Source organism: Podarcis liolepis (assembly GCF_965112155.1).
Source record: "Podarcis liolepis genome assembly, chromosome: 12".
In the NCBI taxonomy this organism is placed as follows: Eukaryota; Metazoa; Chordata; class Lepidosauria; order Squamata; family Lacertidae; genus Podarcis; species Podarcis liolepis.
Window position 1 is genome coordinate 30,431,563 of NC_139563.1, and position 27,356 is coordinate 30,458,918.

Sequence of the window (27,356 nt, forward strand, 5' to 3'; positions counted from 1 at the left end):
GGCGTGGGGACAGATAGTTGGAACCAATGCCTAAACAATCACTCACATTTATGTATTTTAATAAAGTTGTGGCCAAAGTTATGCCAAAAACCTTAAACAAAAATTATATGTGAATTGTGAATTATTTAGGGGTGGCTTGGGGGACCTCAACACGCAAACCACCTTGAGTTCTTTGAAGAAAAAGAAGGGATATAGAAGCAATGAATAAATAAAAATACTGATCAGGATTTTAGTAGTACATTTAGCCTAGGAAACTTCACTTAAAAACAAACAAACCAGGAATTTTTATGATGGCTAAATAGCAGCTAAGCTTCCTGGAGTGGGTACTTGCCTGATCCTCAGTTAGGTGGTGGCTGTAATCAGACTTCTGCTCCCATGCAGAATAATTAACGGAACAGAGAGCCAAAAAAAAAAAAAAAAAAAAGAAAAGAAAGGAAAATGTCCCCAGCCCTATTAAATTTCCACTGAATTAGCCCCTCAGAAAGGAAGCTGTCTTGCAAAATGACTGCCTTTTACAGATTAAAAAAAGCAACTGGCTATGTCAAGGACAGTGGAAAGGAAGCAGGGTTCAGTAACAAGAATTCCAACTCAAAAGGGGTTATCGTGTGCCAGTTCTCTGATGGAGAATTTATCCACGCAAAGGTCAGGCACTCATTAAACCTTATCTGATGCCAAAGTTATATATTATGGTTTATTGCCTCGAGTACCAATTAATAAAGAATTAAAGAAATGAAGAAACCAGTGATTCATACCTTTTGTGTGGGGGGGGAAGCTCATGGTTCAGCATAATGCTAAAATATTAATAGTAATTTTAGTCGTGTAGTATTTTATTAGGCACTTAACTCTGTAGGTTTTATCGAAAGATATATGGGATTCATTTTTAACAAAATGCAGAAATTTGGGGGAAGGGAGGTACATTGACTCAAAATCTAATAAGAGGAGATTCCAGAGATATTTTGAAAGGGGGGGAGCTTAAACATTACCATTGATTATTAATAAAGAATTACTTAATAATAATAATGGGCTTAAGAAGGGACCGTTACAAAGGGCTGGAAAATTCCACAATGATTTTTCCACAGTGTTCTTAGAAGGAAGCTCACAGCTCTAGGAGTCATATACACTGGTACTACAAAAAAACTATTGTATACCACATATCTGGTGTAAGGTAATTTACTGTACAACTTTCAAACATTTCTGCTTTGCTTTCAGGTGATTTCAAGTGATAGCAAAGTCCCGTCTGTGGTGACTGATCTGTAAAAGCTCATTTCCATGGGCAAGTAATAACTTGCCATTGCAGCCACAAAGTGATAAACCTGCGTGTGTGAAAGCTCACCTTTATAGACACTCATATTCTTCTCGGATGTTCGCTGTCAATAGCATGTGCTGCAAGCCACAACCTTACAGTCTGAACTACTGTCTGGTAAAATATATATATATTGTAGTGCTAGCAGGCACTAGATGGTTGGCTTTATTTTAGTATTTGCTAAGCTTCCCCCCTGAGTCCAGTTGGTTTGTGGCTGTGGAAGGCTCTATGGGGGAGGGGAATTGGGGGTCGAGGAGGGTCATTGGGGGGGGGAGTGAGAAATGTTCCTATTCTCATCTAATGGAATGTTAGAGGGTATGTTACCATAATGCCACAGTTGGTGGTAGGAGAAGGTAGAAGCAACACCAGAGCAGGGAGCAGCCAATGTCTGATTTTGTCAGATAGAGAGACCAGCATTGGGAAGTCCATAAAAGTGCGTATTTCAAACGCTGGCTGTGTTCTGATTTGAATTGTTTTGGAAAATTTGAATTCTGTAGGCTCGCCTTTAAATGCAAAGTAAATTGAATTTCTCCCCCCATGGCTAGAAGTGGATCAGTAAGGGCTTCCGACAACCAATTATTTGAGAATAGCAATAACTAAAAGGCTTCCCCTCCCTTGAAATTAGGCTGCTGAAATGACCAACATTGGAGGGGGACCAGGAGGGAGAAAATAGGAGGACTGTGAATCAGTACCAGTGGCGTAGCGTGGGGGGGTGCAGGGGGGGCCGGCCGCACCGGGCGCAACATCTGGGGGTTAGGGTTAGGGGGCGCAAATCCACGGGTTAGGGGGCGCAAATTACTTGCCTTGCCCCAGGTGCTGACAGCCCACGCTACGCCACTGATCAGTACTGGTACTTAAAACAAATTCCTGGGCTGAGTAGGTGTTCAGCCTCAGAGGCACCCAGTTACTTAATTCCTTAATAAATATCTCGCTTCCCTGAACCATTATTTTGAACCTGGTTCTGGTTGGTGGACCTTGGGGTTCAAAGTAGATCCCGGAAGCCTGAAGTCAGCCCATCAGTGATGGTGCTTTACAGAACCATTTCTTTCAAGTAATGATAAGCTCACTATCTGTAAACAACAAAAGGTTGCTTGAGATCAGAGTTTACTACACATGATCATTGACTGAAATCACAGGGTCAGATCTCTAGTGGCTCTGAGGACAGTATCCCAGCCTCTACTCTGTTGGAGTAAAAGCCAGAATGTGCTCTCTTCCTTTCATCATGATTCTAAACACATCTACTTGAACTCTAGCTCTGGAGACGTCAGGGAGAATTAGGGTCAATTCAAATATGCTTAAATCAATGGGACTTAGAAGTGCTTAACCCGTGCCCCAGGTTTGCATTTAATTGGATGTATATATTTATTATTTAAATCTTATTTATTCCACCTTATCACTGTGCTGGAGGTGGCAAAAGGATTTAGCCAAATCTACCCACCGGGAAATAATTTCCAGAAGGAGAGCTGACAGTGAGCTCTACACTTTCATGAATGCTTGGGCCGCAACACATTTGTTTGTATTTTAAGATGCCAGGGCACTTGATCCTTTTATTATTATTATTATTTGCAGGGGACAAATGCATTTTAAAGGGAAGAACTTGTTAAATGCTAGCCTCTGAAAAAAGTGAAAGCCACCACTCGCTTTCCATTTCCACCATGAGTGTGCTATTTAATGAGGTCTAGCAGATTGTCGAACACTTCCTCCATCTGTAGGAGGAAAATACACAGAAGCATCTGCCAGGCTTTAAACTCCCTTCAAATGCTAGAGCCGAACCAATGTCAAATCAAATCTCTCACACAAACAGAAGCATAGCTGGGGGTGTTGTGTTTGGCAGAGCCCTTCTGCTGCTGATCTTTTCGTTTCGTTTTAGTTTCTGTGTCCCTATGTTCACCTGGCATCCTTAGAAATAATTAGCAGGAAGATTCTTCCCAACAGATTGTGGCAGCATGTGTCTGTGTCTGCGTGCGTCCTTGCATGTTTGTGTACAACTTTTAGGCATTGCACTTGAGCTTCTTTGTGTAGTGATCACTGCACCACTAGTCTCAGGAAGGAAAATAAGGAGCGAAACATGCAGCAATTTATTGCAGACATGGTCCAATGAGGGTTTCAGAAGGAACAAGGCTGCAAGCTGGTCATCAAGGCAAGCTTCACCTCGCATGCTTTTAAAAATTATTTCCAGAGTCTGGCCTCTTTTAGGGGACCAATTGGAATTTTCCTTCCTTTGGCTGTTACAAAAAAAAAGCTAGTTTTATCCCCGCATTGTTTAAAGAAGCCAATCCAATAAATGTCACCACCATCACTGCTGTCCCCTTCTATAGCTTCGAGCTAATCTATAAAGTGATGTGCTTTATCTGCCTTACTAAACCAGAAACCTGTGGAGCTGAAAACAGCTAAGTCCAGATCAGTTTACTTTCTGGACTTCAGAGATTAAGACTCTGAATGGAGGGAGCTGGTAAATGCTGTGTGTGTGTGTGTGTGTGTTTTCCATGTACACCTCCCTCCCCACCTTTCAAGACAAAACAAGAGTCCTCCAGTAGCTCAGACTAACCTAGGGTGTTGAGCCCCACGCGGTTGTGAAAGCAGCGACCGGATTTTTGTTCTTGTCCCTCGTTCGGATATAATTCCCTGCGCATTCAGAGGATTACATACTGTTTATGCATCCGGCAGTCTCACTGAGTCCTGTTTCTTTACAGTACTTACTCCTGCTGCTCAAAGGAAAATAGGCTCTAACAATCCTCTGTCGGTGCCAAAGCTGCTGCACTGAATGAACACATCCTGCCCGCAGTCCTCTGATTGATCCCTGTGATCCCTCTATCCAACTGGAGTTCAAAAGAATTCTACAGCTCAAAGGACTAAAAATTGGTATTCGTTTAAGATTTGCTGGCAAACCAAAGCTTCCTTATGTATCCGCAGATGCTATCCTGCCTTTCAAGGCTGACAGGGAATGAACTCAAACTTTGGGTCACTTTTTTTAAAAGTGGCAGTAATAATGATTTTCTTATTATTATTATTGAAGAAATGCCCGTTTGTTTCTCTTTCTCCCTACAATTCTTTTGTTTCTTAAATCTGGCTCATCCAAAATAAACTAAAAACATGAGATAAAAAAAGACGGAGAGAAAATGGGGCATGAAAATATTCAATCAACTAGTCTACATTCAAAGTGAGCGAAGGAATACTGGGTTGTATTTAACTAACTCCTACTGAAATTAATGAACCTAAAATAGTCATATCTAGTCTTATTATTAAAGTATTATTGATTAAAGTTATTAGTCACTAGGCATAAATAGGTCTATTCTGAGTTGGACTAGGGTTGACTATAACCCAAGATGATATTTGGTGTTCAAAGCAAAAAATGGAGTTGGTATTTGGGGGGGGGGCAGGGAGATTGTGATTCATTTTAAATCAGCAGAAGGAGAAGCGGGAAGGGCTGAAAACATTGTATTAAAAGAATTACAAAGATCTTCAAGGTTGGGTTACTGCAATGCACTTTTCGCTTGTTCCTGATCTGGAAGCTGCTTATAACAGAGATCTCTAAAAAGGTAAAGGTAAAGGTACCCCTGCCCGTACGGGCCAGTCTTGACAGACTCTAGGGTTGTGCGCTCATCTCACTCTAGGGGCCGTGAGCCGGCGCCGTCCGCAGACACTTCCGGGTCACGTGGCCAGTGTGACATCGCTGCTCTGGCGAGCCAGCACCAGCGCAGCACACGGAACACCGTTTACCTTTCCGCTATAAAGCGGTACCTATTTATCAACTTGCACTTTAAAGGTGCTTTCGAACTGCTAGGTGGGCAGGAGCTGGGACCGAAAGATGGGAGCTCACCCCGCCGCGGGGATTCGAACCGCCGACCATACAATCGGCAAGTCCTAGGCACTGTGGTTTTACCCACAGCGCCACCCGCGTCCCTACTGGTTCAGAGATCTCTACTGCTTGCCTATTTTCTTCTGGGTCATGTTCAAGGTGTTTCTATTAGTTTACAAAGCCTGTAATGACTTGGGATCCATTTTCTTGAGAGATCACCTTACTTGAAAGATCACCTTGCATATGCGCATCTTTTGTCTGTGGAACTGGTGCTGTTGCAGGTGCCACATAATACGCATTCCACACATGTAGGAAGCAAGTCTTTTAGTGTTGCGTCATCCAGGCACTGTGCAACTCCCTGCCTATTGACATCAGGCAGGCTGTCTTTTCAGCGCCTTCTTAAAACGTGTTTCTTTAGGCAAGTCTTCCTAGGCATGTAAAAGTATGCATGGGTTGCTTTCTTCCGCTACTGTTGATTTTTAACCCTTGTTCGAATAAGCTCAATACCTTTTAAAAACTTTTCTAAAATTTAGAATGTTAGTTTTCTTTTACAGTGTTTTAAACTACTTCGTTGTTGTTGTTCAGTCGTTTAGTCGTGTCCGACTCTTCGTGACCCCATGGACCAGAGAACGCCAGGCACTCCTGTCTTCCACTGCCTACCGCAGTTTGGTCAAACTCAGGCTGGTAGCTTCGAGAACACTGTCCAACCATCTCGTCCTCTGTCGTCCCCTTCTCCTTGTGCCCTCCATCTTTCCCAACATCAGGGTCTTTTGCAGGGAGTCTTATCTTCTCATGAGGTGGCCAAAGTATTGGAGCCTCAGCTTCAGGATCTGTCCTTCCAGTGAGCACTCAGGGCTGATTTCCTTAAGAATGGATAGGTTTGATCTTCTTGCAGTCCATGGGACTCTCAAGAGTCTCTTCCATCACCATAATTCAAAAGCATCAATTCTTCAGCGATCGGCCTTCTTTATGGTCCAGCTCTCACTTCCATACATCACTACTGGGGAAACCATGGCTTTAACTATATAGGTCTTTGTTGGCAAGGTGATGTCTCTGCTTTTTAAGATGCTGTCTAGGTTTGTCATTGCTTTTCTCCCAAGAAGCAGGGGTCTTTTAATTTCGTGACTGCTGTCACCATCTGCAGTGATCATGGAGCCCAAGAAAGTAAAATCTCTCATTGCCTCCATTTCTTCCCCTTCTATTTGCCAGGAGGTGATGGGCCCAGTGGCCATGATCTTAGTTTTTTTGATGTTGAGCTTCAGACCATATTTTGCGCTTTCCTCTTTCACCCTCATTAAAAGGTTCTTTAATTCCTCCTCACTTTCTGCCATCAAGGTTGTGTCATCTGCATATCTGAGGTTGTTGATATTTCTTCTGGCAATCTTAATTCCGGCTTGGGATTCATCCAGCCCAGCCTTAAAAGCAGTCATTAAATATATAAATTAGATAAAGGATATTGCTGTCAAAGTCATATCATTTAAATATTTATATTATTGTTACTAAGGGCATCAGGTCTACTTCCTCTGGAAGTGAGTAGTATTTATTGTTGTTGTTGTTGTATTTAAACCCCGTCCATCTGGGGAAAGCTTACAGTACATATAAAAACATAGTAAAACTTCAAACATTAAAAGCCTCCTGATACAGGGTTGCCTTCAGATGTTTTCTAAAAATCAGATAGTTGATCATTTCCTTAACATCTGATGGGAGGGCATTCCACAGAGAGGGTGCCACTGTTGATAAGGCCCTCAATGAATGCATACTTTTAAAATATGCTACTGAGTCACAGCCCTTCCCCATACTTGCATGGAAACAGGTAATGCACATATTCCTAGCTGGAAAGTAAAGGTAACATCTTAGTTGTATTAGTACAAAAGAGCATTATTGCTAACCCAACGGTCCAATGAGAGAGAAACATGGGACTTCCGATACTGCAAGATGATCCTTCTGATCTCCAAAGCAACACTCAACATACAAAGGATCTTACGTTTGGGAAATACTCAAAGAACAGTTATATATACCAGGAATATAATATTAAAATGAAGATTCAGTGAAAATGAGAAGGTAAGATTAATCCTAGTTCCTGAAGCATACAAAAATTAGGTAAGGTAAAGGTAAAGGATCCCTGGATGTTTCAGTCCAGTCAAAGGCGACTATGGGATTGCGGCGCTCATCTTGCTTTCAGGCCGAGGGAGGTAGCGTTTATCCACAGACAGCTTTCCAGGTCATGTGGCCAGCATGACTAAACAGCTTCTGATGCAACGGGACACTGTGATGGAAGCCAGAGAGCATGGAAATGCCGTTTACCTTCCTGCCACAGCAGTACCTATTTATCTATTTGCACTGTCATGCTTTTGAACTGCAGGAGCTGTGACAGAGCAATGGGAGCTCACTCTGTTGCGGGGAATTGAACCGCCGACCTTCCAATTGGCTAGCCCAAGAGGCTCAGTGGTTAGATAGATGATATAGATGATAGATAGATGGAGAGAGAGAGAGAGAGAGAGAGAGATATGATAGATGATAGATAGATAGATGATAGATAGATAGATAGATAGATAGATAGATAGATAGATAGATGATAGATAGATGATAGATAGATAGATAGATGATAGATAGATAGATAGATAGATAGATAGATAGATAGATAGATAGATAGATATAGATAGATAGATAGATAGATAGATGATAGATAGATAGATAGATAGATGATAGATAGATAGATAGATAGATAGATAGATAGATAGATAGATAGATGATAGAGATAGATAGATAGATAGGTAGGTAGGTAGATAGATAGATAGATAGATGATAGATAGGTAGATAGATAGGTAGATAGATAGATAGATAGATGATAGATAGATAGATAGATAGATAGATAGATAGATAGATAGATGATAGATAGATAGATAGATAGATAGATGATATAGATAGATAGATAGATAGATAGATAGATAGATAGATAGATAGATAGATAGATAGATAGATGATAGATAGTTAGATGATAGATAGAGATAGATAGATAGATAGATAGATAGATAGATAGATAGATAGATAGATAGATAGATATAGATATGGATATAGATGATAGATAGATAGATAGATAGATAGATAGATAGATAGATAGATAGATAGAGATAGATAGACAAACCTGATATATTAGTTTAGAAAAAGAAGAAATGTTCAAATTAGTGAGGCAGAATGCCTTTGAATGCTAGTTGCTGGGAACTGCAGGGCTCCAATTCATAGCCATTTGCAATGCCACAATGAGAACAGAATGCTAGAGGGGCCATTGGCCTGATCCAGCCCGGCTCTTCTTATGTTCCTAGTGCTATGCCAAGATCTATCCTCCTTATTTCTCAAAAAAAGAAATCAGAATTCTGTTTCTCTTTATGACATGTGGAGTGCTTTAGAATTAATTTGGAAATATATATATTTATTATTTGGGGAGGGGTGTAGCTTACATGGTCTCTGAAAGGTGACCAAGCAAGTTGTGTTTCTTTCCATTAAACACTCCTCCAGTCCTCTGCAGTCTCCTCAGCTATGACACATCCTAATCTGAAAAAGCCATATGGGAGTAACTTCTTGGCCCGAATCTAAGCCGTACCTGCAAATAAGTCACACCTTTAAAATTCAAAGGGGGGGGGGGGAGAAGACAATACCCGAATATAAGCTGCTCCCTTAAAATGACGCAGGCACTCACACCCATAAATGGCAAACGCAGAAGAAAATCCTACAGTGATATCGTAAAACCCAATTTTTGTAAGGCCACAAATTTAAGCCGCACTTTAACTTTTCATGGTTGGAATTGGGGGGGGGGGGGAGTGCAGCTCATATTCGGGCTAATACAGTAGTTACCTCATGCTACCTTCCTCTGGGCTTTAATTGGAGTTTGGAGTGCCAGGAATAATGGCAAACAATAATAAGAAGCCCAGTGTTTTTATTTTGAATGGAAGCTCTTCCATTTGAATTTCAAAATACACACCAATTTATTTAAAAGTACAAAAGATTACATTTGTATTGGTTGGTTGGTTGGTTTATTTGTTTGTTCCCCACACTTCACCCTAAGATCCTAGAGCAGGTTACAACATTAAAACACAAACAACAATATTAATAACAATGGACAGGTATTAGGTGCACAATCGACAGCCTTCTTGCCTTCTCCTGCTTACAGGGAAAGGCCCAGTCAAGAATGTCATAGGGTTTTAAGAAGGTTCAGGCATTCAGGAAGCATGCAGAATTCAGATCAAGAGAAGAGTAGGGATGTCGGAGAATCCCAATGGAAATGGAAACAGAAATTGCCAATGTTTGTTTATTTGTCTCATGTCCAGAACAGAAATCAAGCCAGGGAGCATGATTGGTATTTACTATAATTACATGAATGACATAGTTTCAGCGAGATGAATAACAGCAGAACAGAAACAGCGCTGCATGTGATAAATGGAGGGCAGAACAAAAAATGATGCCTTCTTATATTCCTACCAGATATGGCTTGTAGCAAGTAAGAAAGGACACCCACAATGCCTCTCAGCAACCTTAAGAGTAAAATAAGCCCATCAAAAAAAAAAAAAAACACCACAATTTTTTCTCTCCACTTTTATTTTTCGAATGCATTAACCCCCCCCCCACACACACACACCTCATTAATTGATGGGGAATGGTCAGAGATAAAGAAACACAATATAAATGTTTGTCAGAACACTACTTCAAATAGTGTTACGCTTCAGAGTTTTGAAAACCTGGTTGTAGAGCTGTTTTAAAAATGCACTTTCCAGTCTCTAAAATCAACCTCTCTTTATGTAAATTGTGGAATATTGGAGAATAGCGTCTTTGTTGTAAGGATTGATCAATCAAATGAGTTTGCTGTCAATGATCAAGTTCTTTGCCCAAAGCGCATATTCCTAGAGACTAGAACAATGAAATAACTTTGCTTCCTGCATTTACAATTTTATTGTTTTTTCAATAATCGGCAAGGAAGCAGCATCTCATGTGCTCTTATGCTGGGTCTCTGGTGCACTTTTTTCTTGATGCTTAGTAATACTAAGAAAGCATGCCTTTAGAATGCCTGGCAATAACCATAATATTCTGAAATGCTTCCACCTTGTGGTCAGTTGAATACAAGTGGAACAACTGGGGGAATTGTTTCCGTGTACAACTTTCCCATTTATTATAATTATCAAAATAGTGAGCTCATGTTCTGTAGATAGTCTATATGTCACAAATACATTGCTTAGATTGTCCTCCAGTCTTAAATACTCCATGCAGCAGTGAGGTTTACTGAGATATACAAGATGTTCTTCCACATCATACAAGTATGGTTGAGGGAAGGGAGGGGTGAATCTCTCGGCTTTGGTTTCTCTCAATTTCTTATTTTTCCAATCTTAAACTTGGCTCTCCACATTTCCACAGCAGGTTGCAATTTTATTTTATTTTTTATTTTTTTAAAAAGTCATTGTGGAAATTCACCAGCATTTTAGTGAGAATTTCCCCTAACACAACATTTTATGTAGGCAATTTTGCCTAATCTACACATTGTTGAAATGCCATGTTATCTAATAGTTCTTGTATGCTGATGTCAACTCCACTGATATATGCATCTTTATGCACACTTTAATCTATGCATTTTTGTACACATTACTCGGGTTGAGAAAAGCACAGCAAAAAATGGAGAGGTGTGAATTTCAAAAGATGGTTGTGTTTTGGTTCACGTATCGTTTTGGAAATTGCAAATTTGGCCAATTCTCCTTCAAACATGAACTGAGTTGAAATTTTCCCCCTTCTCTAGTTGAGGCGCTAACAGTCTCCTGAAAGCCCTGTGACTGCCCTAGGTATGGGGCTTCTGACATGAGAATGCACCTGACAGTCAAACTAAGTTAGGAAGCTATGTATATTATGGTGATGATTCCTCATATGTCACACAGTGATTAAGTTAAAAAGAACCATCATGCCTGAAGACTTACTATCTAAAGAACATAATAAGAAAAGGGGAAGAACAAAAAGGAGGCAGAGGAAGCAGAGAATCGGGGTCAAAAGAGAGATACATTTTCAGAAATGAGATTTAGGTACAGTCAGATCTGGACCAGGTGCAGCAAATGTATGGCCAAATTAGGCCTTTGGCTAATTAAGCAATCTAAGGCCTCTTAAATTGATGGAGGATATCATTTTTGTTTGTTGATATGTGGTGTTTTTTGTGTTTTTATATTGTGAACCACTCTATGATCCTTGGATGAAGGGCAGTATAGACATTAACAACAATAACAACATATTGCCCCCCAGATCATGCTCATTACTGATGGGAGTTGGAGTCCCAGAAGATCTAGGAGATTCATTGTGGCTTACCATGAGGGAAATGGGGAGATGTGAAATAGTAGGAGGTCTGTATGGTGCAAACACATCAGCAGAGTCAATCCTTCACCCTCCTGGTAAACCACCTTCCAGGAAGCTAGTTTAACAGCGCCACTCTATGCGACAAGCCACTTCTGTTTAGGAATATGGCCTCCATTTACTATGGAACTACATCTTTAAAAGAACAGAAGTATTTATTTTTCACATCTGTAAAAGCTGGCTATAGATTTACTGGGTTTCCTTTTCTAAAATAAATTTTCTTTGACCACTTCTCTTCCTGAAGAATTCGTTTCATTTCAAGAAATACAGAAGCTGCTCTTTCCCCCTAATCCTCTACTCTTCGTTGTAGGAAAAGAGTAATTTGGAGACCTAAGAACTGATGGTGTATCAGTGTTTTTTGGAACAATATCTCCTTTGCTACTGTTTCTTCACTCAGTCTAGCAGATCATTGATTTCTGTACAGGGACCATTGGAGGGGGAAAAATCCAATATTCTATTAGACAAAGAAGGGGAACAGTGAGTCTGCTTCCCAGCTGAATTTGTGAGACAGTGTGTGGAAAAAGGTATTGCATTCCCCTCCCCACCTAGGCTGGGTTTGCTCTGGAAACAAGCACAAAAATGAGAGAGCCACAGCAAAGAGGAAACCCAGAGAAACACAAAGCAAAAGAACGTCCATGTGTGCACTGCTGTCCATGAGAGCATTTCTCACTAAGGCAGTAGACGCTCAGTATGTGCAGAAGGTTCCTCAAGGTAAGTGTTGAGGAATAATCAGAAGTGTCTACTTGTATGAAGCTCTGTATAAAGATCAGTATGTGATCTGTTGCTGCTTGGTCACAGATAAAGTGCTTCTTTCAGGAATATACCAGGAGCTACAAGACTGCAGTGCATCTTCATATTTTAATTGCATATTACTTTTATTAACATTATTACTACTACTGTTAATAGGCTTCCATAGTAAAGGTAAAGGGACCGTTGACCATTAGGTCCAGTCGTGGCCGACTCTGGGGTTGCGGCGCTCATCTCACTTTATTGGCCAAGGGAGCCAGCGTACAGCTCCCAGGTCATGTGGCCAGCATGACTAAGCCGCTTCTGGCAAACCAGAGCAGCGCACGGAAATGCCATTTACCTTCCCGCCAGAGCGGTACCTATTTATCTACTTGCACTTTGACGTGCTTTCGAACTGCTAGGTTGGCAGGAGCAGGGACCGAGCAACGGGAGCTGACCCCGTTGCGGGGATTCGAACTGCCGACCTTCTGATTGGCAAGTCCTAGGCTCTGTGGTTTAACCCACAGCGCCACCCACGTCCCTTACATTAGGCTTCCATAGGCAGGCTTATATCAAAAGGCCCAGTGTCCACACCTATACTCCCTCTCTTCCCGTGCACAAACTCCTGGATTGTTCAGTTTACAGGGTTTTTTTTATTAGGAGAGGATTGCTACATCACACGCTATCTGCCCCCTCCGATATGCTCCAGCAGTTTCTTTTGGAGCCATCAGCTGGGTACAGTTTGAGGCCTCACACCTCCTCTTGTGGCCTGCCAGCGCTTTCTGCTTGCCAGACTTTGGCTCAACTGAAACCTAATTCAGCATATCTCTGCCTCACCCCTTCCCTTCCTCCCCAGTAATAACTTACAAGGAACTGTTCCCAGCAGCACCTCTCCTCAGCTGTTCCTCATCTATCAGGCTGCCTCACTCTGCCTAACAGGTGGGCCAATTCTGCTCCTGCAACACTTTCCTCATTTAAATCACCCCAAAGTCATTTGTCCTTAGGGCAAAACACAGATACCTGTGTGCAGTGTTATTTTATTATTTTTCTAGAAAAAGAGGTGCCAGAACTCACCGTGAATCTTATCCCTCTATCTCTTATAATGGCAATGGTTTCCCCTCAGAGGTGCCGGAACTGAGTTTTGGTGAGTTCTGGCTGAAAAAACCCCTGCCTGTGTGCTTTATCCCATGGATAGGAAGCCTCTCTTCTTTTCAAAGCCTGGGAGCCATGTTCCCTTCTAGACAAACTTCTGTGGGCCACATGGCAGTGCTGGGCAGGACCAGCGGCAAAATGATGCAGAGCCATTAATGCAATTGTTACCTTTGTATAATAGGCTAGTTTCTACACATATTCAAACACTTCTCTTTGTTCTCCATCCCGGCACACAATAAGTATTATCAGAGATCACATTCCACACATTTGGAAAACTCTGGGTATGGAAAGCAGGACTAGTGAGGGGTGTGGCCTAAGAAAGGGTGTGGTCCTAGGAAGAGTTCCAGATAGTAAGGCCTGAAGAACAATATTTAGGCCCTCGGCCTAAAAACACTTGTTTTATTCCATAGTAAATAGCAGGTGGGGGGAGGCTAATTGTTTGGGGAAAACATTTTTAAAATTCCAGCTTGGAATTTTATTGAAGAGGGAATGACAAAATCTCCTCCCTTTGTGCTATTGCCGCAATCGGTATCGTATATATTCCTGTTCATGGAGCTCCCATTATGCATCGTTGTTATCAAGAAATGCTTTGCGAAATGATTAGGGGATCAAATCTGAAAGAATCAGCCCCATTTCCCCCCATGATGCGATTTCTACTCGGTAGCCTTCTCCAACAGGTGTAAGCTCTTAGTACAAAAATGGACTCATTTGCTCCTGCCTAATCTTTGGAAAGCTGTGGGGTGGCTGTGTCACTTATCAAATTTACATTGAAAGTGGATAAATTGTTTTGAAAGTGCATCCCAGTGTGAAGCCATCTCTAGCTCCGCTTCGACTTTTGAAATGCCAAACATGGTTTATAAAAATGGTGTGTATTTTGGGTATGTTCGATAAGATTCATACACCCACAAGCATATTCACAAAAGGAGCAGTGTTAGGGGAAAATCCCCTTTACAACTTTCTGGCAAGAATTCTAAGCATATTCATGGTGTGCATGCTATTATACAAATGTATACCTACATTCTTTCAAAGGAAACAGTAATTTTTATAAATCTATGTTTGTTATTCCAGCAAGCAGCAATGGTTACATTTTTTATATCTATTTACACACACACACACACACACACACACGTGTGCTAAATTGCAGCACAATTTTACGCAACTCTGCTTGGAACCTGCCATTAGGAAGGTATAAAGTTAGATCTGCCAGTGAGTTTCCATGCCCGATTCATGGTGCTAGAACTATCATACAAAGCTCCAAATTGTTTGGGAGCCAAGTATCTAAAAGACTTCTCCCAAATATCAATTGTCTTGGGCCCTACCATCAGGAGGACCTGTTGGTGGTGCCAACCACTGAGTGCTGCCTGGTTGGCACTGACCTATGACCATTCTCCATATGTGGAATGCCCTTCCTCATGAAATGTGTCTGTCTCCCTCATTATGAACATTCAGGAGGCATTTTAAAATATATATCTTTGCCCAAGCATTTGATGTCTGAAAGATACTGATCCTGGAAACCTTGAAATTACTTGCTAAGAGAATATGTGTCTGTATTTAAAAGTGGTTTTTTTTAGATGTTCTTGATGCTTTAGATGTTCTTAATATTTTTATTTTATTATTGATTGCATTGTTTTGCTACTGTGCAACCCTGGGCTCCATTGGGAGGAATGGTGGGATAGAAATAATGGTAATCATACATTCTATACATGGCTGTTTTCAGGAGTGTCTAGTGCAGTGGTGGGGAAGCCATGGAGTTTTTTGCCTTTCGTGTTGCCTCCTGAGTTTTTTGCCTTTCGTGTTTAGAAGGCCAGTTTCTTTCTTTTGCCAATTATTTTTATTGGTTTTCCAATATAAACCCAGTTACACAAATTAATACAATTTTGTTAAGAGGCTTCCCATGTACCATTCTTGATGGATCTTTATGATCTAACATTACTGTGTTTCATATTCTTATTTGTTTCAATTACATTCAATTTTTCAAAATTATCACATAATTAACAACTGTTTCCTATTTGTATTATTATTATATTATTTAACTTCCAAAAAAAAGGGGGGCTTCAAGTGAGGAACCATAGCTTTTCCTTTTCATCCTTCGTGTGCCACATCCAAAAGTCAGTTGTTAGTCTCTTGGCCTTACATGTCTCTCTGGTGATTTTCCTTTTTTCCTGTGGCATTTGGGGCTATCTCGTTACTCCCACTGTTTTTGTATTCCAACTTGGTTGGGGCGGAGCTGCAGCTTCAAGGTTAAACCCTCTTCTTTCTCTGGCTCAGTTCCTTCCCATAATACTCAAGCAGTTCCAAAGCAACAACAGCAGATCCCTCCCTTCCACTGGCATTGAGAATTGACAAATTCCAGGGAGGAGGAGGAGTTTGGATTTGATATCCCGCTTTATCACTACCCGAAGGAGTCTCAAAGCAGCCAATAATCTCCTTTCCCTTCCTCCCCCACAACAAACACTCTGTGAGGTGAGTGAGACTGAGAGACTTCAGAGAAGTGTGACTAGCCTAAGGTCACCCAGCAGCTGCATGTGGAGGAGCGGGGACGCGAACCCAGTTCACCAGATTACGAGTCCACCGCTCTTAACCACTACACCACACTGGCTCTCCAGAGATTCACCATTTCTTCCTCTGGCTGGGAAGGAAGGGTAAGGGCAGTGCCATTCCTCTTCTGACATCCAAAAAGCCCTCACGCCGCTTTCCTTTCGCTGCTACCATAACATTTTACTCAAGAAAGAAAGAAAGAAAGAAAGAAAGAAAGAAAGATTATATCTCAACATCTCCATGATCTCTTTCAATCTTTAAGTCCTTTTTAGGGGGGTAGGCTCTAACTCCCAGAGACATCCTTCCAACAAGGCTCCCCACCCCCTTTACACCTTACAAGCCATACACAGCTGTACATCTTCTTTAAAATCTCAACATTACATCGTACATCAAACCATCCTCACTTGTATATAATAATAATAATAATAATAATAATAATAATAATAATAATAATAATAATAAATTTTATTTAAATCCCGCCCTCCCCAGCCGAAGCCGGGCTCAGGGCGGCTAACAACAATAATCACACAATTAAAATTCTTAAATATATTAAGAATTCTTAAATATCTTAAAATTCAACATTAGGAGAGGGTTGCCGAATCCTAAATGGAAAAACTTCCATAAAATATAACAGAGAGCACCCTTCTCTTGCATCCACCTCCAACACAAGATAGAATCTTCTTCCAATTTAAAACCTCAGTTCCATGCAGCTGATTGTTATGTATCTCTGGTGCATGCCTATTCTGAATACCAATTAAAATCCAACTATAAGGAGAGCAGAGACTTCACCTTGCCAACGAAGATCCGTATAGTTAAAGCTATGGTTTTCCCATTAGTGATGTATGGAAGTGAGAGCTGGACCATAAAGAAGGCTGATCGCCGAAGAATTGATGCTTTTGAATCATAGTGCTGGAGGAGACTCTTGAGAGTCCCATGGACTGCAAGAAGATCAAACCTATCCATTCTTAAGGAAATCAGCCCTGAGTGCTCACTGGAAGGAAAGATCCTGAAGCTGAGGCTCCAATACTTTGGACACCTCATGAGAAGAAAAGACTCCCTGGAAAAGACCCTGATGTTGGGAAAGATGGAGGGCACAAGGAGAAGGGGACGACAGAGGACGAGATGGTTGGACAGTGTTCTTGAAGCTACCAGCATGAGTTTGACCAAACTGCAGGAGGCAGTGGAAGACAGCAGTGCCTGGCGTGCTCTGGTCCATGGGGTTATGAAGAGTCAGACATGACTAATCGACTGAACAACAACAATAAGGAGAGCCTCTGCATCCAATGGCAATTTGGGGGGTTTCGCATCAGGCAAAGTGCGTAGCACCTAGTGCCTCTGCCTGCTGATCTGTGCAGGGGCGAGCCATCGAGGCATAGAAGGCCAGTTTCAAGATTATTGTAAGGTAAAGGTAAAGGTACCCCTGCCCGTACAGGCCAGTCTTGCCAGACTCTAGGGTTGTGCACTCATCTCACTCTATAGGCCGGGAGCCAGCGCTGTCCGCAGACACTCCCGGGTCACATGGCCAGCGTGACAAGCTACATCTGGCGAGCCAGCGCAGCACACGGAATGCCATTTACCTTCCCGCTGGTAAGCGGTCCCTATTTATCTAATTGCACCCGGGGGTGCTTTCGAACTGCTAGGTTGGCAGGCGCTGGGACCGAAAGACGGGAGTGCACCCCGCTGCGGGGATTCAAACCGCTGACCATGCGATCGGCAAGTCCTAGGCACTGAGGTTTTACCCACAGCGCCACCTGCGTCAAACTTATTGTACTAGTGTACAAAGCCCTGGACAACTTAGGCCCCAGGAGACCTTAAGGACCACCTTACCCCAATATGTCTCAAGTCAATCACGGGGATTATCTGGGAAAGTACTAGTAAGGGTCTATCGTGGACCAGAAGCACAACACATTTCCACAAAGAGTTGTGCTTCTTCTATGTTTCAGATGCCTGAACAAAACAGATTTATTTCAGGAGGCCTTTGTGCCATGAATATTGTTCTAATGTTTTATATCTGATCTTTTCATCTATGTTTTAATTATTTTTTAATATTGTATGGGGGCTTTTTGTAAGCCATTTTGGGATGCGCAGTGAAAGAAATGGGATATACATTTCTGCAATAAATAAATATCCACACATGGCGAGAGCAACATTTACTAGTAACTGGACACAACAATTTTCAGACAACATGCACATGCTTTCATTTTTCCAACTGTTTCTTATTTAAACTGTTCAAAGCCTGCCTCTTCTACTGCATCAGTCAATATGCATCCCCTTCTCACCCTCACTTGCTCAAAGTCTATGTAACATTTAGAGCAATGCAGCATTGATGTTCATGGACTGTTAAACAGGTACTCCATGCTTAAAGTGGGGACACACTATTGTCTCATAATAGGTTCCTAAAAGCGAGAAGGGAAGAAATAATCCAGGCTCTCGCAGTATGTTAAATGCAATTTCAGGCAACATAAGCATACAGATCAAGCATGAACCGACACATTGTAAGGCTGTCTTTTTAAAATACCGATTCTCTGTCTCCAGTTGAATTCTTGCCATCTTCAGCGTCACTTTTAACCGTTTGCCATCCATTTCCCCCTCTATTATCAGCAATGCAAACACATTAAGCAACACTTCCACAACGGCAGCTTTTGCACAGGAAGACAAGGTTGGGATGGAGGTGGGAGGGAAAAGCCCACCTTTCTTCCCTGCCAGCCATTTCCCATCTGAAGCTGAATTATTTTTGGAATACAAGAAAATTAATTTTCAAAGAGAAATTGAAAAGAAGTCTGTGATTCGTGTCTGTCTGTGTGTGTTTAAGCTCTCTCTACAAAATATGAATTTTGAATTATCACCATCATTTACACTGTGATGGCCATTATGATGATTCACTTTAAAAGCTTGGGACAAGCCGTGAATCGTCTACTGCTGATTCAACTCGGCCTATACCCAGTGAACTGTTTACCTTCCATGAATTGCCTTCGGTCCTATTCATTAGAGGTCCATATTTATCAGACGCCTCCCTGACCTTCTTTATTTCCCTCCTTGCCCCTTCCTTTAACAATGCCCTCTTGCCCAATGAAGTCTCAGTTGGCCTGCTCCTCTGTCACTGTGTGACTTTCTCTGAGCCAGATCCATAGGAGGGCGAGACCCCTGAACCTTTCACGCTTGTGTAAATGAGGATGTGACAGAAGAAGCTGCTTTTGTCACTGTTGGCAGGAACACAGAATACTGTCTTGCACAGATCAGACTGTTCGTCAATCTTGCCCAGCATTTGTCAATACTGAGGTTTCCCATGCCTGTGCTGTATTTGACACTATGGGGAGCCTAAAAGGCAGAATCCTAATCAGACTTGCCTCATGTGAGCTAGCCAGTGGGGATGCAGGAACTATACATCTAAAGCTTGAAATCTTGCCCGCTTCTAATGGTCTCCAATATTTATTACCGCCCATCCACTTGGTAGCAGTGGGAAACAAGCAGACTATTGTTGTTTAGTCGATTAGTCGTGTCCGACTCTTTGTGACCCCATGAACAAGAGCACGCCTGTCTTCCACTGCCTCGCACAGTTTGGTCAAACTCATGCTGGTAGCTTCGAGAACACTATCCAACCATCTTGTCCTCTGTCGTCCCCTTCTCCTTGTGCCCTCCATCTTTCCCAACATCAGGGTCTTTTCCAGGGAGTCTTCTCTTCTCATGAGGTGGCCAAAGTATTGGAGCCTCAGCTTCACGATCTGTCCTTCCAGTGAGCACTCAGGGCTGATTTCCTTAAGAATGCATAGGTTTGATCTTCCTGCAGTCCATGGGACTCTCAAGAGTCTCCTCCAGCACCATAATTCAAAAGCATCAATTCTTCGGTGATCAGCTTTCTATATAGGCAGTGCTATTTTTCTAGAAAAAGAGATGCCAGAACTCACCATGACTTCTCCCTCCACACAGGAAGGAGGTGCACATCTGTAGCTTGCTCTGTGTGTGTAGGCTTCCACGTGATGTGGAACTTTGATTGCACAACGCATCTACATCATAGGGGATGCACAGAGAGTACTCACCACTACAGATGTGCTCCCAATGACACATGGCTGTCAGGGGGCTGGGAATCTTAGGAGTGGTGACAGCAGGCTTGCCCATACTTTCTCTTTCTGCCATTGTATGGCAGATGGCGCATGGAGGCAGCTTATGTCTTTACGAATACATGATATTGCATGGGTTGCATCTAACTGTGCCTAAGCATGGTCAGAACAGTGTCCCACCTCTGCCTCCTGCATCTCTTCCATGCACCCTTCAGTTATTCTCCAGAGCAGTTGAGCAGGGAGGCCTGAGAAAAGAAGAAGTTCCGCTGTACAAGCAGAAGTCCAGTCATGCAATGTCTACATACATAGAGAAATAGTACACATGTTTACTTGGAAATAAGCCCCACTTAGTCCCAGAAAAGTGTGCACAAAATTGCAAGACTTATGTACCTGTTGTTTCAAAGCAGAGGCAGCTGCTTCACCCCACCTTGCAATGAGACCAGAACCTAGCTTCATTTTCATAGTTTCCAAATTATCTTCCAAACGATCACACGTGTTTCACACAGCAGGTCCCTAGAATTTTCCCAAGTATATAGCAATTTGAAGTCTTTCCTGTACACCAGGTCATCTCCCCCCGCCCCCGCTGCCAAATCAGAGAATTCCTGCACTCCCTGCCATTCATAATGTCAGGTAGCTCATTTAGTACTTCACAGCTTGAAGCCCAAAGGACCATTTTGCCATTATAAATTAAAAATGATGCGATTTGAAATTAGGTAGGCTATAGATTCCTATGTGCAGTCATTCCTGTCAATTGTTGAATTACTTTCTTCAGAGGAATGCCATTTGCTTCAGCAGGACAGAATGGGAGAAAGCATCAAATTTTAAGGACTCTTGAGCTAGAGAGCCTACCACCTCCCCACACACCACGAACCACATGTGATTAACCTCGGACCATGTTTATCCCTCTTCAGGCATTACGAACATGTGAAGGGTAATCATGGGGGTGGGCGTGCTAGTTGTAGTTCACCCCATGTCACCATTCCTGTCACCACTCCAACTCATAAATGATGACTGTCTGGAGTTGGGAGCCTCCTGTACTCACAAAGACTCTCTGCATGTTTAGAACACTGGAAAATGAAGACTAAAAAACAACAAGCATCCTCCACGAATACTGGTGAGTCCCGATGTTTAGAAGAATTCCCTCAAACAGTTGAAGAACATCTGGAATGGTGATGGAGACAGGGCTAGTGCATAACCGCGCAGTTCCACACCTCCTAGCATTTGCTTAACACTTAATCTTAAGGTCTGAAGGTGCTGGTAAAAGAGGGACAGTCTAGGTGTTATCAATCCAACATGGAAGCCATTCATAGCCACCATGTAACAGCTGTTCCATGGGGCGTTTGCAGTGTATCACTGCTTTGGGTGAACAGCCGAAGCTACTGTTAGCAGACCTTGCAGCTTAGGTGAATTGGATTGAAAAGATTACTTGCAGTTTCTGGACTTCAAGGGCTTTACTAATGCAGGAACTATTTACAGGTCAGTAGAGTTGAATAAGAGAAATAGCAGACATCTTGCCTCAACAAGTTGGGAGAGAACAAAAAATAAAATGACTTAGCTTTTGGGGGGTGGCATTAACTAAAACAGAGACTATAATCAGGAGACAACTAGATCATTAGACAAAAGTGTCCTTGTGTGGTGTAAAGTAAAACATGCATCAACTAACAGTTCATGAGAAGGGAATGCATTTGCTTTTCTCCAAAGGCTACCACCTTTAGAGTTCTGGAAACTAAATGGACAATAATCCCAGTCTAAGAATTCATTTGAAAGCAGAGTGTTCTCAATTTATTTATTTTTGTTTAGAATTTTAAAAAATCTTTCTACAATATATTTTCATTATTACTATTATTAATTATTCATTATCTCTGTGTCTCCTAATTATGGCTGAGATCAGTTCAAGTACTCCAAGAAGCTTCATGCCCATGGGAAAGTATCAAACCAGTGTGGAGAGCCAGTGTGGTGTAGTGGTTAAGAGCGGTAGTCTCGTAATCTGGGGAACTGGGTTCGCGTCTCCGCTCCTCCACATGCAGCTGCTGGGTGACCTTGGGCCAGTCACACTTCTTTGAAGTCTCTCAGCCCCACTCACCTCACAGAGTGTTTGTTGTGGGGGAGGAAGGGAAAGGAGAATGTTAGCCGCTTTGAGACTCCTTAAAGGGATTGAAAGGCGGGATATCAAATCCAAACTCTTCTTCTTCAAACCCCAGAGAGCTGCTGCCAGGGTAGAAAATATTGAACTGGGTAGACTGGTCTGACTCAGTATCAGACAGCTTCCTATTTGCCTTTAACACACACCTGGATGTACCAGCTCAGTACAATGATGAGACTCTGCATTCCTGAGGTGCATGGAGTCTGTTGTTAAGTGCAAAACAGCCCTTTCAGCCTCAGTTTGCATTGCTGTTGGAACAAATAGAGTAAATGCCAAACTGAGACATAACTTTATAAATCAGTTTCGAGAATAACAGTGTGTGTGTGTCTGTGTTGCAGAGAAGCACACAGACCAATGGAAAGTTTGAGAACTACAGGAAGAATTCATGACGCTAATTAGAGTTCTCATTAGATTCCCATAATGAGAAATGTGCGAAACAGTTCCCTTTATTTCTCCAGGGACAAATGGAGCTGATGAAGGAAAGGGGCGGATGGAAAGGAGGGTAAGGAGAGGGCTCGGTATCAGATCACTCACTGAAACAGAAATACAGGGGAGAAAAATAAGGCAGCGTTGTGTGCTGTGTCTGGGTTGTGACATAAAGCTGATGTTTATGCACCCTCTTATTCTTAACATGCACAGGTGTGTTTATGTGCAATGTCAGAAATAGAAATCGGTGAAGTGATCTTTAGCTATATTACTTGCGTGGCGAGTTCCCGCCTCCCCCCAATGGAAATAAAGACACGTGACAACATTGTATTAGGTTAATGGGCTAAAATTGGCCACAACTTTATTGGTTACAGGTAAGAGCAGTATTGGCTTAGGCTTTGGTCCTATCAGACTATCCGGCTTCAGCCTGCTTGCATGAAGACTGGGAAGGGTTAACACCAGCCCTACTGATGCACATCAACTAGGTACTCCCCCGGGGTCACTGCTCGGGGGTGCACTTTAGGCCCTGACCTCCATAGGCTTCGGATGAGGCAACCCCTCCCCTGGAATCCTTTACCAGACTACCCTTCAGTATATGGGGGAGGTGATGGTGCTCCTCCCCCCAATCCATCTACATAACAATATCCCTACCAATGCCTAACCGCCAAAACCAAAGGAGTTGTGACGATTTGCTATGAGGTAGGCGAAAAACCAAATGGCCGATGCCAATTTGCCAAGTGGGAAAAATTCCTACCAGGCCCCTTAACGGCGACCAACCAAGGTCCATAGCAAGGTCAAAAGAGAAACCACAACTGTGCAGGCAAAAGAGGGAGACCCCGGGGCCACGCTAGCCTTAAGTGAGGCAAGCCACACACCCCGAGCCAGCCGATTGGCTGGCTCAGGGGATGACACTGCCCAAGGATTCCCCTGATCGCACAGGGGCTGGAAACCAGCCTCCGCGAGCATGTTGGGGGCATGAAGCCCACAACCCCACCTCCTCCTGATGTCGGAAGTGACTTTCTCTCTGGACAACTTAGTGGTTTCTCCACCCCAGAGACTCAGACCGGGGGTGGGGGAGACTGGAAGAGAGCTGTCCCAAACCTGTGGAACTCCCTCCCCACAGAGGTTGAAGCTGGGGCCGTCTGCACATGAAGTAGAAAATCTGCCACTGAGCTACAGGCCTTCTGTTTTGCGGCAAACAGGTTGAGCACAGCAGCTAAAAAAAGTGCTGTCATCGTGTGATGTTCCTGGGGTCCTCTACAAGGACCTGGACCCAGGTGGTCACAAAGGTCAGTCACTCAGCTATACTGCTGGCTGTGTTTTCCAGAGACTTCCCTTTAAATAAATGCTTCTACCATATATTGACTTACAGGGAGCAGTAGAACTCTCCTTTACTCAAGAACATCTACTCAAGACACATTGGTGTCCTGAAAAAACCGGGACACCCCATTTCTTATTATGAGAGAATGATGGCTATTTTGATTGCTGTGATCTCATGTGATTTTATGACGTGATTTTCCGTAGAAAAAGCTCTTTTGGGGGGCCACGATATTGTGTGGTGCCCCAAAATGTGTGCTTTGGGGCACCATGCCAAACAAGGAGCACTTTTGGGGGGGGGGGCAGTGGTGCAAAATCACATGAGATCATGGCAACCAAAATGGCCACTGTGCTCTCATAAAAACTGGGAAGATGGAATTTGGGAAGACAGCATGCTGGATTTTGGCTACAAAGTGTTGGAGGGTATGCATTGGATGATATATATGCTTAGAATTCAATGACATCCGAACACAGGAAGCTCACATATAAACGTAAAATTTATTTCAGGAACGAAACACCCAGAATAAGGAATCATTGTGTACAGAATATTCATGCTTCTAATGTCCTACATTGACATAACTATTTTCCTTAACTGCTGCAAATGTTTCCTTACCTTCTTTTCTTAAGAAGGGTCACATGATCTCTATACTGTATTTGCCAGGAATTGATATTTCATTATGACAGCACCTAAGCTTTGGAACTCCCTGCCGATTGACCAACAGAGAGGGAGAGAACCATGTACAGACCCTTTTGCTCCTTGGAGGAAAAGGGGAATATAAATGTAATAAATAAATAAATGTGTGCGAGGGAGCACCTCATTCAGACAACACACACACATATTTGTATAACAAAATTACCATAAACTCCTCTCTTAGTTAACAATAGAGAGGAAGTTAAGGCTAAGCACTTCCCCGATATTCTGCGGAAGTCCCACTGCTTCTGGTCACTTTTGTTAACAAGCCCATACACTTCCTGCCAAGAGTCCTGTTGAGACTAAAGTAGAAGAACTTAGGAAGAAGTTTCTTAATTGATCTTTGTAAATTATCTAGATTAATGGCAGTAACTGGACTAATTGAACTTTTGGATTGTAAAATCATTTACTATGGCTGTTCAATAAATCCCCTGATAACCGGCCAGAATGAGAGGATATATAAAGCCCTGAAAGGAGCTTTTGAAATAGTTGAGTTGAAAGTGGGAGAGAGTCTTTTATAGGGAGCTGGGCAGATGATTAACAGAACAAAGGGACTATCTTCACCCAGAGAGCTATATTTTAGAACTGTGTGGGGAAACAAGCACATCACATTTGTATGACAAAGGCAAAGGTTTATCAGTATTTAAAAATGAATTATACACAACTAATGCCAATGCGTGGTGAAACTAGGGTGATTATGAAAAAGGGGCACATAGAAAAAGAAAGAAAAGTGGGGGGGACCAGAAAGTATAAAAAGTCTGAAGAATAAAAGCCTGAAGTTCAACCACTAGATTAAAACAAAAAGTAGAAGAAAGGGGTAAAAGAGCAATCAAAATAATAAAGCAGCACTTAACTGTTTTCTTTGTGAAAAGTAACTGAAGGCAGAACCACAGATTTGGAGAGGTTCAAAATGTGTGTTTTAAAGAATTAGTATAGGAGCTGAATGGCTTATCCTACTGGCGGAATGTTTTCAATACTTAAATCCCACAGTGGATACATATGTAATATTCCATAGCCTGGCTTCCAAAGAAAGCTCTTATAAACACTCTGAAGAAACAGCCTTACACTGATTCAGACCTCTAGCCAATCTAGAAAAAAGAAAAAAAGGTAAAGGACCCCTGGACGGTTAAGTCCAGTCAAAGGTGCCTATGGGGTATGACGCTCATCTTGCTTCAGGCCAAGGGAGCCAGCATTTGTCCACAGACAGCTATCCAGGTCATGTGGCCAGCATGACTAAACCGCTTCTGGCACAACCGAACACCATGATGGAAACCAGAGCATGGAAATGCCGTTTACCTTCCCGCCACAGTGGTACCTGTTTATCTACTTGCACTGGCATGCTTTTGAGCTACTAGGTTGGCAGAAGCTGGGACAGAGCAACGGTTTAGACCCGCATCCTACTAGCCTTTCTTGCTCAGCATTGCCTACACTGACTGGTAGTGGTTCTGCAGGATTCCAGGAAGAGGTCTCTCCCAGCCTTTCCTGGAGATGCCAGGGACTAATCTATATGTAAGCTAAATGCTACAGCCCTCCCCTTCCTTTTCTGATGACTATACTTGCTCATCCAAAACACAGATATTGGCCAATGCAAGAGAGCCACATCCCTGTCATTGTTCATAGAGGAACAATGTGGAAATGGCAAGATCAGATGGGAAGAACCACGAATAAAATTATGTCTGTCGGTATGTTAAATCTATTCCTCCCCCTTCCCTAACTGCAACTCCCCAAACTAGCCTTTGGTGCCCCCTCTGTTATTTCCATGTGATGAAATCCACACCCACATTCTGCAGTGTCTTCCTCCATTCCTAGGATACCACCATAGGTGTGTGTGTGAGAGAGAAAGAGAGAGCATGTAAGTGAAATTGGTGCATAGTGTGGAGAAGCATTTGCTCACACTGGCACAGGGCTTCCTTGCAGCTTCTAGCTCAGTTTCCAATGGTCTTGTGATCATGTGATGCCATGTGGTCTCATAGCCAGTCCAGGAAGACCTGCAGCACTGTGAGCATGCGTAGGGTCCCCCCTCAAGATTTTCACAGTCAAGGAGAGCCTCTTTTGTCATCCCATTAAGCTGAAAAGGCAAGTGCTATCGCAGAGATACCCTCAACAAGGCTCTGCAAGACTCTTGCTCCCCACAAAAGAGCAGAAACAAAATCCTAGTACCTTAGAGCATGAGTACCTATCTCTTCTACTCAATAAATAATCGTCGAAAAGCAGTTTTCTCATCCACAGTTATGTGCTAGAAGCTCAAATGCATTCATATCAAGTACCCAGAGAATGGAGCTGCACATCAGGTGTGGGGCCAGTGGAATGAATTCTCATGATTTGGGATGATTTGTTTCTCAGCTGAGTGGAAGTTTTTGCAGAAAGACCTTGGGGTGAAGAGCGCTTTATAGCTAATGTGACTGGTCCCAAAATGGCACTTTATCTCACAAAAAAAGGGTTTCTTTGAGAACAAGGCTATTCACTTTCACAGAGCAAAGTTAATGTCTTTTGCCAGTGTTAGAAAGCAGCCAGAGTTGTGTGACTGATTGATTGCCATCATTTTATTGGGATGGGGTTTAAATCATTGGTAGTTTACTGATAAAGAAAGAAACAGGGAATGAGCTTTTCTTCTTAACTGAGCAAACTGTCCTGATCCTAGGAAGTTCGATTTACTTGTCAAAATCTGTGTGGCGTATATCGAGTCTATATAGGCGATACAGGTTTTGACAAGTAAATCGAACTTCCTAGGATCAGAATATTATATATTATAGAGCGTGCTATCTCTGATACTCTTGCAAAATGGTTAGTCATCATATATCATGCCCCACTGTTCATATTGACTG